Source organism: Elephantulus edwardii, unplaced genomic scaffold, assembly GCF_000299155.1.
Source record: "Elephantulus edwardii isolate Elephantulus edwardi_28Jun2011 unplaced genomic scaffold, EleEdw1.0 scaffold00070, whole genome shotgun sequence".
NCBI lineage: Eukaryota > Metazoa > Chordata > Mammalia > Macroscelidea > Macroscelididae > Elephantulus > Elephantulus edwardii.
The window spans coordinates 11,588,887-11,603,111 of record NW_006399820.1 but is presented as its reverse complement, the minus strand read 5'-3'; positions in this window follow the sequence as shown (position 1 = coordinate 11,603,111).

Here is a 14,225-nt window from a genome sequence, read left to right as displayed (position 1 = left end):
GATGAAGACCTTCAATGAGATGGACAGACACAGTGACTGCAGCAATGTGCTCCAACGTGTCAGAGATGATGAGGATGGCACAGAGTTCAGACCTATCGTTCATATGATCACTATGAGTCATACTTGACTCAATGATATCTATCAGCAATGATGTTTTGAGGTGGGTAATGCTAGCCATCTGTCAGTTTATTGAGTTGAGGAGGTGTGTAACTTATTTTGCTTTTGGAAGCTATGCCCCTGGTGTTTCAAAAACCAGGAGGAACTTCCAGACTAACACAGACTAAGAAGGAAGGCCTGATGATCTACTTTTGAAAATTAACAAATTGAACCCTAAGGAGCCCAGCAGAATAATATCCTCCAGCATGACAGATACAACAATGACCTTAAATATAGCAATGACCATGAAGATGTCCTGGGTTTGGGCAGTTTGCCATTCTATGTGCATGGGATAATCATAAGAGCTAACTCAACAGCAAAATGACAAATAATTCTATTCTAAAAGAGGGTGCTATCAGGCCAATATTCATAGAAAATATATTTAAATTAAAGAATACATTATCTAATTTCATTCTATTGATGTTCAAGACAACATGACTTTTGAAAAAATACAATTATCAGTTGGCAAGTAAAATAAAAATGAGGTAAGCACTTAGAATCACAAAATAGCAAAGTGAAGAATAAATATTAATAAATAAGTATATCACTTGAATTCAGTGAGTCAAAGAATACAAACTTCATCTGAACGGCAGAAGTCATGATACTGACAAAATAATTAATAATAGTAGTGTTACTTACTTATGGTTTCAATTTTGAGCGATTCAAGTAACAAACATTAACAGACCAAATGTTTCCCACCTCTCGCTCATTCTACTGGTTGTCATTAGGTGCCTGCCATTTAACTCACTGAGAATCCCTGTACAACAGAGTGAGATACCACATACCCTTGCACAATTCTTAGAGCATCTGCAGGGTTGGAAGCCATTGTTGTTGTCACTGTGTCAGTTCATCTCATGAAGGGTCTTCTTCCTGTCATTGACCCTCTACCATCTAAAAGTTATTTCTACTTTTTTCTTTAAAAAAAAAAAAAGACAGGAAACTAAAACAAAGAGAAGTTTAGAGTCTCACTGAGTTACTAATCATAAAGCCAGAATTCAAAATCAAGTCTTATTTTTCAAATTTTAGTGTTTTCTCAGTAACTACAAGTGTCTTTTAAATGCTGTAATGTGGAAGGCACAAACAGCCATAAGTGATTATTTACAAAGGGGGATGGATAAGGGAAATGGTAGAAGTAAAAGTTATTTTAAATCTATATGACTGGAGGAAGATCTCATGGTTTAGTGGCAAGCATTACAATCCTGAAAGCACATGGTTCAAGGTCACCAGCTACTCCTTGGGAGAAGGACAGGCAATCTCCTCCCATGCAAGTAACTGCCTCTGAATTCCACTACAGGGTTAGCTATGGGTCAATTCTGACTCTACCATACACAACAAAAACACAATACAACTGGAAGAATATCTCCTGTATTTATAAAACTAAGAGGTTCTTAGAAGGAATGTTTGTTGATAAATTTATGAATAATACTTTAACTTCTATTAATTATTTAGTTGGAGATGATCAGTAGTTAAAACAAAACTCTCAAGTGAGAGGTTGAAAATAAGAATGAGATTACTACAGGAAGGAATTTGTATTAGTCATCTGAGGAAACACCAGTCTGCCTTCCATAGAGGTTATACCATTTTACAGTCCCACCAGCAAACAAGAGGACTATGGGACATGGAAGGCTAACAAGTTGATATAGGATATGTATGCAGGAATGAAGGGGAGGGAAGTAGGGATAAAATGAGTGAATGAAAAGCTTATTTCTATGTAAACTCCCACACAATTATTTTTTTTAAAGGCATTTCTAAGCATGGAAATATTATCCTTAAAATTCAGAAACATCATTATTTCCTCAAAGCTGGAGAGTAAACAGAATGAAGATATGATATTTTTAAAAATAGATACGGTATGGGATAAAATCCTCAGCACCATTATGAATGGTCAAGAGATCGAGATTGTAAACAGTTTTAGTTTGATTGGTTCCACAATCAACACTCTTGGTACCAGCAGGCAGGAAATCAAAAGAAAAATTCAGTGATATAGTCAGCTGTCAGGGACCTCTCCAGAGTAATGAAGAGCAAGGACATCAGGCTGGAGACAAAAGTGTGCCTGATCAGGGCCATAGTTTTTGCAATTGCATGTTATGCATCAGAGAGCTGGACAGTGAGTAGGAGTGATAGAACGAGAATTGATGCCTTTGACCTGTGGTGCTGGAGAAGAGTGTTGAATATACCATGGACTGCTAGGAGAACAAACAGGTTTGTCCTGGAGAAGGTGAAATTGGGCTGTTCCTTGGAGACAAAGATTCTGAAGCTTCGTCTGACATACTTCGGGCATGTTGCAAGAAGGGACCAGTCCTTGGAGAGGGACATCATGCTTGGGAGGGTGGAGGGATAGTACAAAAGAGGAAGACCCTCGATGAGATGGATTGATTGAGTGATTGAGGTAATGGGAGAAGGCGTGTTGGAGACAATGAGTTTGGCACAGGTTAAAGCAGGGTTCAGAGCTGTTGTACATAGGGTTGTTATTAGTGGCAAGCAACTCCATGGCATATAACAACAACAATATGGGATAAAAAGAGTTAAGGAATTCTAGTTGGGTAATTCTAAATTTGTTAGCGTAGATAAAGGAAAGGCAGAAAATTTTAGAAGCAGCTACTGAAGAGAAATTATAAGAGACAAACTAGAGATGAGTTAAGCAAATTTGAACAGCAAGTAGAATATAATCTAAGAATCAGAGAAATGGAATATGTATTAGAAAAAACTCATCAGAATTACCTGAATTTTCCCCAAAATAGAGAATTAGAAGCATTTAACTAGGTTTAGACACTAATAAGGAACATATGTTATAAAGTAAAAAATGTGAGGGATGTTAGCATGATTTGAAAAGTTAGCTAAAATGGATAAACAAAGTCTAGACTACACAAGTAAGCAAGAACAGAAATTATGAGAAAGATTGTAATAAAAATAAGTAGAGGATTCAGCAAGTGTGAAGAGTGGGAAGCATGAGGGAAAATACAGCCTGAATTGTTTTGTCAGGCTGAACACATAATCTCAAAGTCAATACAGTTTTTCCCACTCCCACCTTTGTTTTCAACCATGTCTTTTCAGTTACTTGCTGTTCATCTGAGAGCTGGACAATGTTTAGGATGACAGAAGAAAAATTGATACCTTTGAGTTGTGGTGCTGCACATGAGTGGTGAATATCCCAAGGACTTCCAAAAGAACAAATAAATATGTCTTGGAGAATTCTAAGCCAGAGTGTTCCTTGGAAGCAAGAATGGTGATGTTTTGTCTCTCATACTTTGGGAATGTTACTAGGAGAGTCTATTCCTAGGAGAAGGACATTATGCTTAGAAAAGTGAAAGAACAGCAAAGAAGGTGGACTGACACAATGTTTGCGGAAATGGGCTAACGTGTATCAGAGATTGTGAGTTTGCCACAGGATAGGACAGGGCTCAGATCTGTAGTTCTTAGGGCCACTATGCATTGTACTCGATGCGATAATGGCACCTAACAACAACAACAACAACATACTCTTGTCAGGAGATACTTCTTGGGGAAAAAAGACATCGTGCTTAGAAAAGTAGAGGACCAGAGAAAGACACAAAGACCCTCTTCAAAGGAGACTGAAGTAGTAACAATGGGCTTGAGTACAGCAGAGATTGTAAGGATCGTGCATAATAGGGCAAAGATGCAACCTGTTCATAGGGTTGCTACGCGTCTTCATCAACTCTATGGCAACTAACAAGAACATTCGCTTCTGTTATTAATTCACTTTGATTAGCTTCCTATGACTGCTGTAACAAATTATCAGAATGTAGTAGCTTTAAAAACAAGATTTTATTCTCTCACAATCCTGGGGCCCATAATTAAAAATCAAGGTGTTTCTAGGACTATGTACCTCCTCTTACAGGGAGAATCCATTCCTTGATTTCTCTAGCTTCTGGTAGCTCCCAGTATTCCTTGGTTTATTGCTGCATTTCTCACCACTTCAGCTTTCTATCACCTCCTTCCTCTGCCTATAAAGATGTGTATGATTGCATTTAAGGTCCACCCACAGCACGTATCTCCTCTCAAGAGTCTTATTTTTATCAAATCTTCTGCCATATAAAGCAATCTCATGTTCTCAAATTGTTGCTATGGTTGTTTTTGCCAGGTTCATTCAAGTTGCCTACAACTCATAATGAACCTATGAACAATATAGCTGAACCTTGCCCTAATGTGTCCCATCCTCATGACCTCTGCTATGCTCAAGCCCATAGTTGCAGTCACTATGTCAATCAATCTCACTGAGGATATTCCTATCTTTCACTGATTCGACATCTTGCAGCATGATACCTTTTTCTAAGGTCTGACCCCTCCTGACAATATCACCAAAGTACAAGAAATATCACTATCCTTGCCTCTAAAGAGCTCCCTGTTGTACACTTCTTCCTAGACAGATGTATTTGTTTCTTTTCAAGACTGAAGAACATTCCCTACTCTACAACACCAGAGTTCAGAGGCATCAATTCTTCATCGATTTTCCTTACACAGATATGTGCCATTGAGTCACTTGTGACTCATAGTGACCTTATGTACAACAGCCTTAAACTCTGTTCTATCTCCTGCCAATCTCATTGTCTCTGACATGCCTATCCCCATTACCCCAGAGATGGAATCATTCCATCTCATCGAGGGCCTTCCTCTCTTATGCTGTCCCTCCACCCTCCCAAGCATGACATCCCTCTGCAAGGACTGTTCCCTCCTTGCAACATGTCCAAACTATGTCAGACAAAGCTTCATATAAAATAATTGGGGTAATGAGGGTAGTGTGTCAGAAACAATAATATTGGCTCAGGATAGAGCAGGGTTCAGGGCTGATGTACATGTTGTTGTTGTTTGTTGTTATGTGCCGTTGAGTCGTTTGCGACTCATAGCGACCCTATGTACAACAGCCCTAAACCCTGCTTTATCCTGTGCCACTCGCATTGCCTCTGACACACCCATCCCAATTACCCCAGCCACTGAATCAATCCACCTCATAGAGGGTCTTCCCCTCCTGCTCTGTCCCTCTACCCTACCAAGCATGATGTCCCTCTCCAAGGACCTGTCTCTCCTTACAACATGTCCAAAGTATGTCAGACGAAGCCCCAGAATCCTTGCCTCCAAGGAGTAGCCTGGTTTAACCCTCTCTAGGATGGATCTGTTTGTTTTCTTGGCAGTCCATGAAACATTCAATACTCTTTCCAGCACCACAGCTCAAAGGCATCAATTCTCCTTCTATCCTCCCTAGTCATTGTCCAACTCTCTGATTCATAACAAGTGATTGCAAAAACCATGGCCTATATCAGGTGCACCTTAGTCTCCAGAGAGACACCGTTGCTCTTCAGTACTTTAGATAGGTCCCTAACAGCAGACTTTCCCATCGCAATACATTTGGTTGTTGTTTTTTTTTATTTCCTGGCTCCTAGTGGCAAGATGCTGTGCTGCAATCCTGTAGGCATGCTGTTTGAATTCTACCAGCTGCTCCGCAGGAGAAGAATGGACAATCTCCTCCTGTTAGATTAACTGCCTCTGAGAACCTGCTGGAGGGTCAGCTATGGATAGGTGCTGACTCAACAACACTGACTGAACAACAGAGCTCTTTTTAGGGAGTTCTGATGGTCTAGTGGCAAGAAGCTGTACTGCAATTCCAAAAACGTGGTTCAAATTCATCAACTGCTCTGTAGGAGAAGGATGGACAATCTCCTTCTATGTGATTTACTAAAATCCAGTGGACAGTCGGCTATGGGTTAGTTCCAACTAGATGACACACAACAACCAAAAGCCCCTTTTTGTCTACATGTTGTTCTTTAGTCTATATGCCAGTCATCTTGCCATTATACAACTTGTCTTTTAGCATGTTCTTATCCTTGTAAGTTGCATAAGTGAAAATTTATACTTCATTACCACATTGTTACCTACTCTGTGAATTCATGTTTACAACTTTAGGTTTAATTGTTTGGCTTCACTTTGAGTATTTGTCATGCTTTTTTTCATAACTCCATCATCCCAGCTACCTTAAAGTCAATTCAGATGCATGGCAACCCACATATGTCAAAGCCTTTTCAGTGGCTGATTTTTTTCAGAAGTAGATCACGAGGCCTTTATTCCAAGGTATTTATGAGTGGAAACCAACTTGTAAATTCTCTATTAGCAGGCAAACACAGCGGAGGTTTGCACAGCTCAGTGACTCCATAACACCAATACAGCAATTAGTAGATGTTATAGTTGTATATTGTGTATATAACTAACTCACTCATTCCCATTCAGTTGGAACTGACTCACAGCTGATCCTTCAGCAGGTTTTCAGAGTCTATAAATAACATAGGAGGACACTGCCCATCTTTCTCAAGAAAAGTAGCTGGTGGCTTTGAACCATCTACCTTTGAGTTGACAGCAGACTTTACCCACCAGGCCAGCAGAGCTCAGCATCTAGATAACCAAAAGTCCACTGCTGTCTGGTGAATTCAGAGTCATTAACACCCAATAGGATAAGGTAGAATGACCCCATAACATTTCCAGAGGTTCATTGTCATTTTCTGTTTGCTGGCAACAAACAGCAACACCTTGATAGGGGTAAGTACAATGGAGACACACCACTCTGGGAGACATTCAGAGAGTCAATCCAGATAATTTTATTGGGGGCTGTAGCACATTTATATATAAAAAAGTAAACAGGAAGACAGGATAGGGTAGGTTTGCAGACGTGAGACATGAGTATTGGATAGGAGAACCTCAGCCTCGTGCAGACCACTCCCAGTTCAACAGATGCGGCAGCCATCTTCCCAGGTGGCAAGCTTTCTCAAGCTGGTACAGTTAAACACAGGAGAGCTTTCTCTACCCTGAATTAAAGGCTGCTGGGAGGCTTGTACTTATCTGGAGCTAGGCGATCTGTCCTGGCCAGAAGCCTCTCTTCCTCCCCAACATTCCCCAACACTGCATCATTTACAGCATCAAGCTATCTCCTCTTTCTCTCACAGAGCAGCTGATGGATTTAAAAGAGGAAGTTTTAGTTTGGCAACTGAATGCATTGACTACTTCTTTGACTACTTGCTACTAGGTCCCTGCTCCTGAAGAAAGAGAGCCTCTTTGTTCATGACCAAACATTGTGTGCAAGTCACCCTGCATTTACCTTAGAGACAACCTTATTATAGTATAGCGCTTAAAAGCAGTAAGGGTTTTCATTCTCTTGCAAACATGTCATAAAAACATTTGGTTCTGATTGTTCAGGACTCTTTGATCCATACATTAGATGATAAAGGATCTTGTTTCTTGTTTGTTTTTAAATCACTTGTAAATTTTCAGGGCCTTAGCAACTGGTAATAAACATGGTTAACTAAGAATCCAGGTCATTTGAGTATGACCTTTCGTGCTTAAAGTGTAAATCATTCTAAGAACTACTCTTCTCTACAATTTAAAAGGTGGTGGTTTTGAGAGTTCTAAAGCATGAGGCATATAATTTTTAAAAAAGGTATTCAAATGGAAAAGAGGTATAGGGTTTTCTGTAAAGGAGGAAAGGAGAGAGAAAGCACAGTCCTCCTCTTTTTTTGGCGCTAAGATACGCGTGGGTGAAGACATCTGTTAGTGGGTGAAGGGCAGCATCAGTGATGGGTTACGCAGCCATACAGATTGCAGAGAAGGCAGCCCGTGGAGGCTGTTTCTGGTTCTGTGCATTTAGCCCAGCCTTCATTGCCTGTGGCTGCTCTTTTTATGAGATCTGGCGCTTATTTAATGGCTATAGCTGTTGGCTGCAAAGCTTATTTTCACTCACAGAGGAGCCGTTCATTCACATTTTAGCTATCATTATTATTCAAACATACAAGTTCGAATACTACCTAACCCAACTGCGTGAGACACAATCAAATTAACACATCTCTTAAATGACCTCAGTATAGAATATCTAGGAATGAAACAGTAGGGAAAATAAGTATGGTAGTGGAAATTTAAACCTGTCCTTCCTAAGTGCATGGGATAGCCAAACAACATTTGTGCAGAAAGCAAGAAGTAAAAATTCCATTAAGGTATTACATAGAATAAGAAATAAAACAACATCAAAAACCTCCAGTCTCATTTTTGTCTATTTCAAGTTCATTTTATTCACATTGCAACTTCAAGAATCATTCAGAGTCACAGAGTGGGAGGAAGAATATGAGCTAAATTTTGCTGGAACATTAGATGTATCCCCCTTTCACCCCCCTGGTTTTATCTGAGCATGCAGGTGACATCTTCTTAATGAGGGTCTTCAAACTTCTCTGCCTTCTATAAGTGTCTCCTATGTGCCCTGGGACAACAGACTCTGATTTTAGCTTTTAAATATGCTCATGATACAGAGTAATTCTTTTTTTCCCCCCTTCACACCATTCATTGTTTCACCTGCCTTAATGGGAATTATGGGTTTGATTAATGGGCTGAAAGATTCAGTTCCTTTTTAGGTTCCTTATCTCTATTCTTTCCTGATGCATGATGCTTCTAAACAATTTCTGAATACTTAAGGATCATATACACAAGAGGAGTTTAAAATAAGAGTAAAATTAGAAGAGGTTTATGCATGTGTTTATCCATTTGTGATGATCATTCACATTAAAGGCATTTACACGTACACATTTATCTGGTAATTCATTCATACAAAAATCTATTCTGTACCACACATTTTGCTATTCTTATTACCTGCTAGTAAGTTAGAACTAGCTCATAGCTGACCCTCTGGAGGGTTTTCAGAGGCGACTGATCACATGAGAAGAGCTGTCCATCTTTCTCTTGTGAACCAGCTGGTGGATTAGAACCACTGGGCTTTGGGTTGTCAGTACAAAAATTTCTTACCCACCAAAGCTCCAGATACTGTGCTAGGTACTAGAGAAAGTGATTTGTTGTTGTATTGTTTTGTTCTGTCAAGTCAGAACCAACTCAGCTGACCTTCCAGCGTGTTTTCAGATTCAGCAAAACACATAGTAGAAACTTCGCCATTTTTCTCCTGATGAACAGCTGAGGGACCTTAATTGTGTGCCTTTGGGCCAGTAGCACAATTCTTCACCACTAAGCCACCAGACCCGAGAGTTATTTGAAACACCACTAAAAACAAAATAGTAGCCAACTAATATTCAGCTTGTTGTTGTTGCTGTGTACCGTAGAGTTGGAACCGACCCACCACTGACTCTCAGGTAGGTTTTCAGAGGCAATTAATCATGTGGGAGGAGCTCCTTCTCCTGTGGAGTAGCTGATAGCCTTAAACTGCAAGCCTTTGGGATAGCAGCACACCTTCTTGCCAGTAGGCCACCAAAGAGTCCTTGAGTGGCCTAAGTGATTAATTGCTATGCATCAGAGAGTTGGACAGTGAATAGGATTGATAGAAAGAGGATTGATGCCTTTGAGCTGTGGTGCTAGAGTGTTAAATATGCCATGGACTGCTAGGAGAACAAACAGGTTTGTCCTGGAGAGGGTGAAGCCAGAGTGTTCCCTGGAGTCAAGGATTCTGAAGCTTCATCTGACATATGTTGGGCATGTTGCAAGGAGGGACTGGTCCTTGGAGAGGGACATCATGTTTAGCAGAGTGGAGGGGCGGCGAAGGAGAGGAAGACCTTTAGTGAGATGGATCGATTGTGTGACTAGAGCGGTGGGAGTAAGTGCGTTTGAGGTGGGTAGGTTGGCACAGGATAGAACAGCATTTAGAGCTCTTGTACATAGGGTCGCTATGAGTCACAAGTGGCTCAATGGCACATAACAACAACAACACTCATCAAAGAGTTGGTAGTTCAAATCCACCCAGAGATGCCTTGGAAGAAAGGCCTGGTTGATTTGCTTCTGAAACAGCATAGCTGGGAAGACCCCGTGGAATGCAGTTTTCTACTCTGAAACACATGGGGTCACCATGAGTTGCAATCAACTTGAGACAATTTATTTGTATTTACTGTAAACATGACAATGGAAATGGGCATGGGAAGAGGGAAAAAATGCCACAGTGTATTTATTCTGTTTTAATTTTAGTTACCAGGTACAATTAACCAACTAGATAATCGAGGCACAGCTGTGTTCAGTGAGTTAATAAAATGGTATGACACATGCTCCTGATGAAACAAACTACGAATCTTGAGATCCACAGGTGCTACAGAAATAGCCACAAATATCTAGGCAACCAAGCCTGGCAGTGCTAGGAGCACAAGCTATCAGCCAAATGTGCATCCTGTCAAATGTGCTCTGAAAGGTGAAGTAACACAGGTTGACTAAAAGGCTCGAAGTAGGATCACCAGGAAAATGAGATATTTGCATAGAAGAAAGTGAAACTGAAATACAAAATACAAAAGAGAGATTCTCCTTAATATCAACCCCCAAAAAATGTACTGTACTTGTATATTGACAATAGTGTCATATTATGTTATGTGTAGAATTGCTAATCAGAAGGTCTACAATTTTAATCCATCAATCACAAGAGAGATACAGTCTTTTCCCTTAAGAATTTGAAAAACCAATTGGAAACTCTCTAAGAGTTTGACAGCATTGTGTTGTAGATTATTTTTGGCTTTGTTTATATATATATATATATGCGCATATACACACATATACATATACATACACACATATCGATATTATATATGTGTGTATGTGTGTATATGTATATGTATGTATATGTATATGTTGTTGTGTACCATACTCAGAACTGACCCATAGCTGACCCTCCTATGTGAATATCTTTCATCCTTGGAGTGATCAAATAAAATAATAGTCTAGCACTAGTATGGTACTAAGAGCACCTCTTTGGGAAAAGTGTACATACTTTCTTCCCTTAGGAAAAATATGAGTAACTTCACTAAAATAAACTGTGAAATATTCCTGACGCATTCAAATGCAATCTGTGAGCTCCAAAAATAAATACTGATTGCTCCTAAGAAGTCTAGAACAAGATACGATGCAAAGCAATGGTAGCATTAAGCACTTTGATACCCACAAAAATCTGAATCCACCTGTTCTGCCTGGTTAACATTAAAATAAGCTGTGAGCCTAGATGCTAATTTGGAGTTTCTATCATAAGTCCTGAATTCTAGAATTTGAAAAATGCATTTGATGAAAAAGCTAAGTTGTCCTAATTTTATATATATCACCAGGACACCAGAGCTGCTGGCTGCAAATAAATAGTGCATCTTACTGGTGGACATAGCAGCTACGCAATAACATTATGAAGGCCTTAAAATATAGAAGCTGTGGTATATTCACACAATGGAATACTACACTGCATTGAAAAACAAGGAACTCATGAAATATTATACAAAATGGGTGACCCTGGAGGACATTACGCTGAGTGAAATTATCTCAGTCACAAAAGGACAAATAATTATAGTGCCACTATTGTAAAATAGGACTGACATCGGGGTTGGGGGGGGGACTGAGAAAGATGGGATAAATTATGTGTACTGCATTGAAAGAAATGAAGGAGGGAGAGAACTATTTAAAAGGGATATATGATTAGGTATTATTGTCATAACAGGAGACCAGAAGGAAGGCTGCATAGTGGAGTGAACTTGGAGGGAGGCATTGTGTAACAATGAAAGAATTTTTCTTTTACTTTTCAAAAAGAAGAGAGAACTGGGGTGGGGGAGGGTTGGGCAGGGATAAAAGTGCAACAATGAATGAATGGAAATCCAAAGTCTCTGTAAACTTTCATTAAAATTGGTAAAAGGAAAAAAAAACATGAAAAGAAAATATATTCTATTCAATCACGCATCTGCATAGTTCATCTCTCTCTTTCTCTGTATCTTACAAGTGTTTGATTAGATTCTTAACAGAGAGTAACTAAAACTCAAAGGATTTTAGGAATAAAGTTGATTACAAAGCAAAACTTTCAAGTGATGTAGCCAGGAGAGACAGAAATGTGTTTAGCCAGAACTACGGTGTCATCAGAGTTTCTGCCCAAGGGAGGAGTCATTTCTGCTCAATCACTATGGAGAAAGTATGCTTTCCAGCAAAACAATTCTATTATAAAGCATAATTGGATAAAAGAGGTAGCATTCAGATTCCAGAGTGCTTAAACTCAGGGGTCATATCATCCTATAATGTAAGTCTCTTTCTCTGCACAGAGAAAGAGAGTTTATCAGATGGTCTTGAGAGAAATGCCATCTTTAAAACATTATTCATAGTGAACTTTAGATGGATACAAAAGCTGAGTCTTGGAAATTTTTAGAAATATTAATAAATGGCCTGATAAAGAAATGGTACAATCATTCCAGCACTTAATAGATGTGGATATACAATGAGAAATGGATAAAAACTGGATTAATGGCTCAAATTCTTCCTTGCTCCACTCCATTCCTAATTTACCGTAACTTTTTCGCAATGGTCTAAAAAACAAAAAAGCAGAAATTCCCCCCCCCTCCTTGCTGCTGTTTATAGAACTTACTTTGGTCAATAAAATGATATTGTTATTGTTAGCTGCCATTAAGACTTTATACACAGTGGAATCAAACTGAGATACAGGCTTTTCCTTAGCTAATTTTCACAAATAGTTTGCCAGTTTTTTCTTCTTAACCTATCTGGAAACTTGACTGAAATCTGGTCAACATTACAGCACCACTCAAGTTTCCACTGATAGACAGGAGATAGGTATCTATGAAGTGGTCAGGAACTGAACTCAAGTGTCCTGCATGGAGGATGAGAACTGCACTACTAAGCCCCAATTCTTTTAGCAGGAATGATCTAACTAGACTTTAAAAAATCTTGAGTGATTGAGATAGTACTTCTTTACTTCTGTAGACAGTCGAACCGCTAACACACAGGTCACCCTTTTCTAGTGATTCAGATCTCCCAGCAGCTTCAAGGAAAACCTGCTGGAGGGTGGGTTGTGATTCGATTTGACTCATGGCATTGATTGGAGTTGATGTGGTTGCTAAAGACGGTTAGCTGCTCTGACTCACTATTGACCCAATTGGAGGACAAGGAACAATGTGAACCTAGAATAACCTTGATCAACCAAACTCTCCCTAATCCTCAGATATCTAAGAATAAATAGTTCTTTTTCGTCTTGGATTTCTATGATTAATTTCATGCAACAATAACTAACAGACATAAAGAGTGTAATTATAATAAAGTATATGAAGAAAGGTTCTTTCTTGAACATGAGGAACAATGAGAAGCAACTTGGGTTAAATTAAGAAAGGTTTGTATTATTATTAGCAGTATTTTTCTAAGATTTTCAAGAATTGGGGAGGTGGGTGGAGAATAAATGTCAGACCCTCACTGAGCTTCAGTGAGAAGAAACAAACAATGATCCCAGACATAAACCCGCAAATAAGTCAACAGAAAATAGAAAAGTCATCTTGTTTAGGACAGATTCTCTAGTTATCTCTTCCAGTAGATGGGAGGAAAGATTTTCTTTATTCTGATTTTTTCTCCCATGATACAGAGGGTCAATCCAGGAATAGGACACAAGTCTCTCCTGATCCTCATTTAGCTTGAATCTAGTTTCTCAAAATAAACTTCCTCTTGCGAAAAGAAGTGACAGAGAAAAAAAAGAGTAGACACTTTTTCTAGTTTCTCAAATTATAAGTTGATTCCAACTTTGAAAAAAAAATAGCAAGGGGCAATCCCAAAGGTATGCGGTTCGAATCCACCAGATCTTCTGCTGGAGAAGGAGGGGCAATCTCCTCTGATCCGATTTGACAGTACATACACAAAAAATAATGAAATTTTTTTTAAAAAGTCACAAGGGAGATTGCTTATCTTTCGCCTAAGGAGCTACTGGGTGGATTCAAACCACTGAAGAAGCAGCACAGCTCACTACAGATTATGCCACCTGAGCTAATAGATGAATGTGCTGTGGAGGTTATTTGTCACGGCCCTTTCTCTAGATCCAGACCTCCAGTTCTTAGCTATGTGACCGGAAGTTACATGTTCCCTGTTGTATTGAGCTCTGCCACAAATTTAGCACCAGTGTGTGCCTGGACGGGACACATACACCAGAAACACGAATTATTTAATGTAGAATATCTTTGAGCTGTGGTGCTGGAGAAGAGTACTGAATGTACCATGGACTGCCAGGACAACAAACAGATTCATCTTGGAGAGGATTAAACCAAGCTACTCCTTGGAGGCAAGGATTCTGGGGCTTCGTCTGA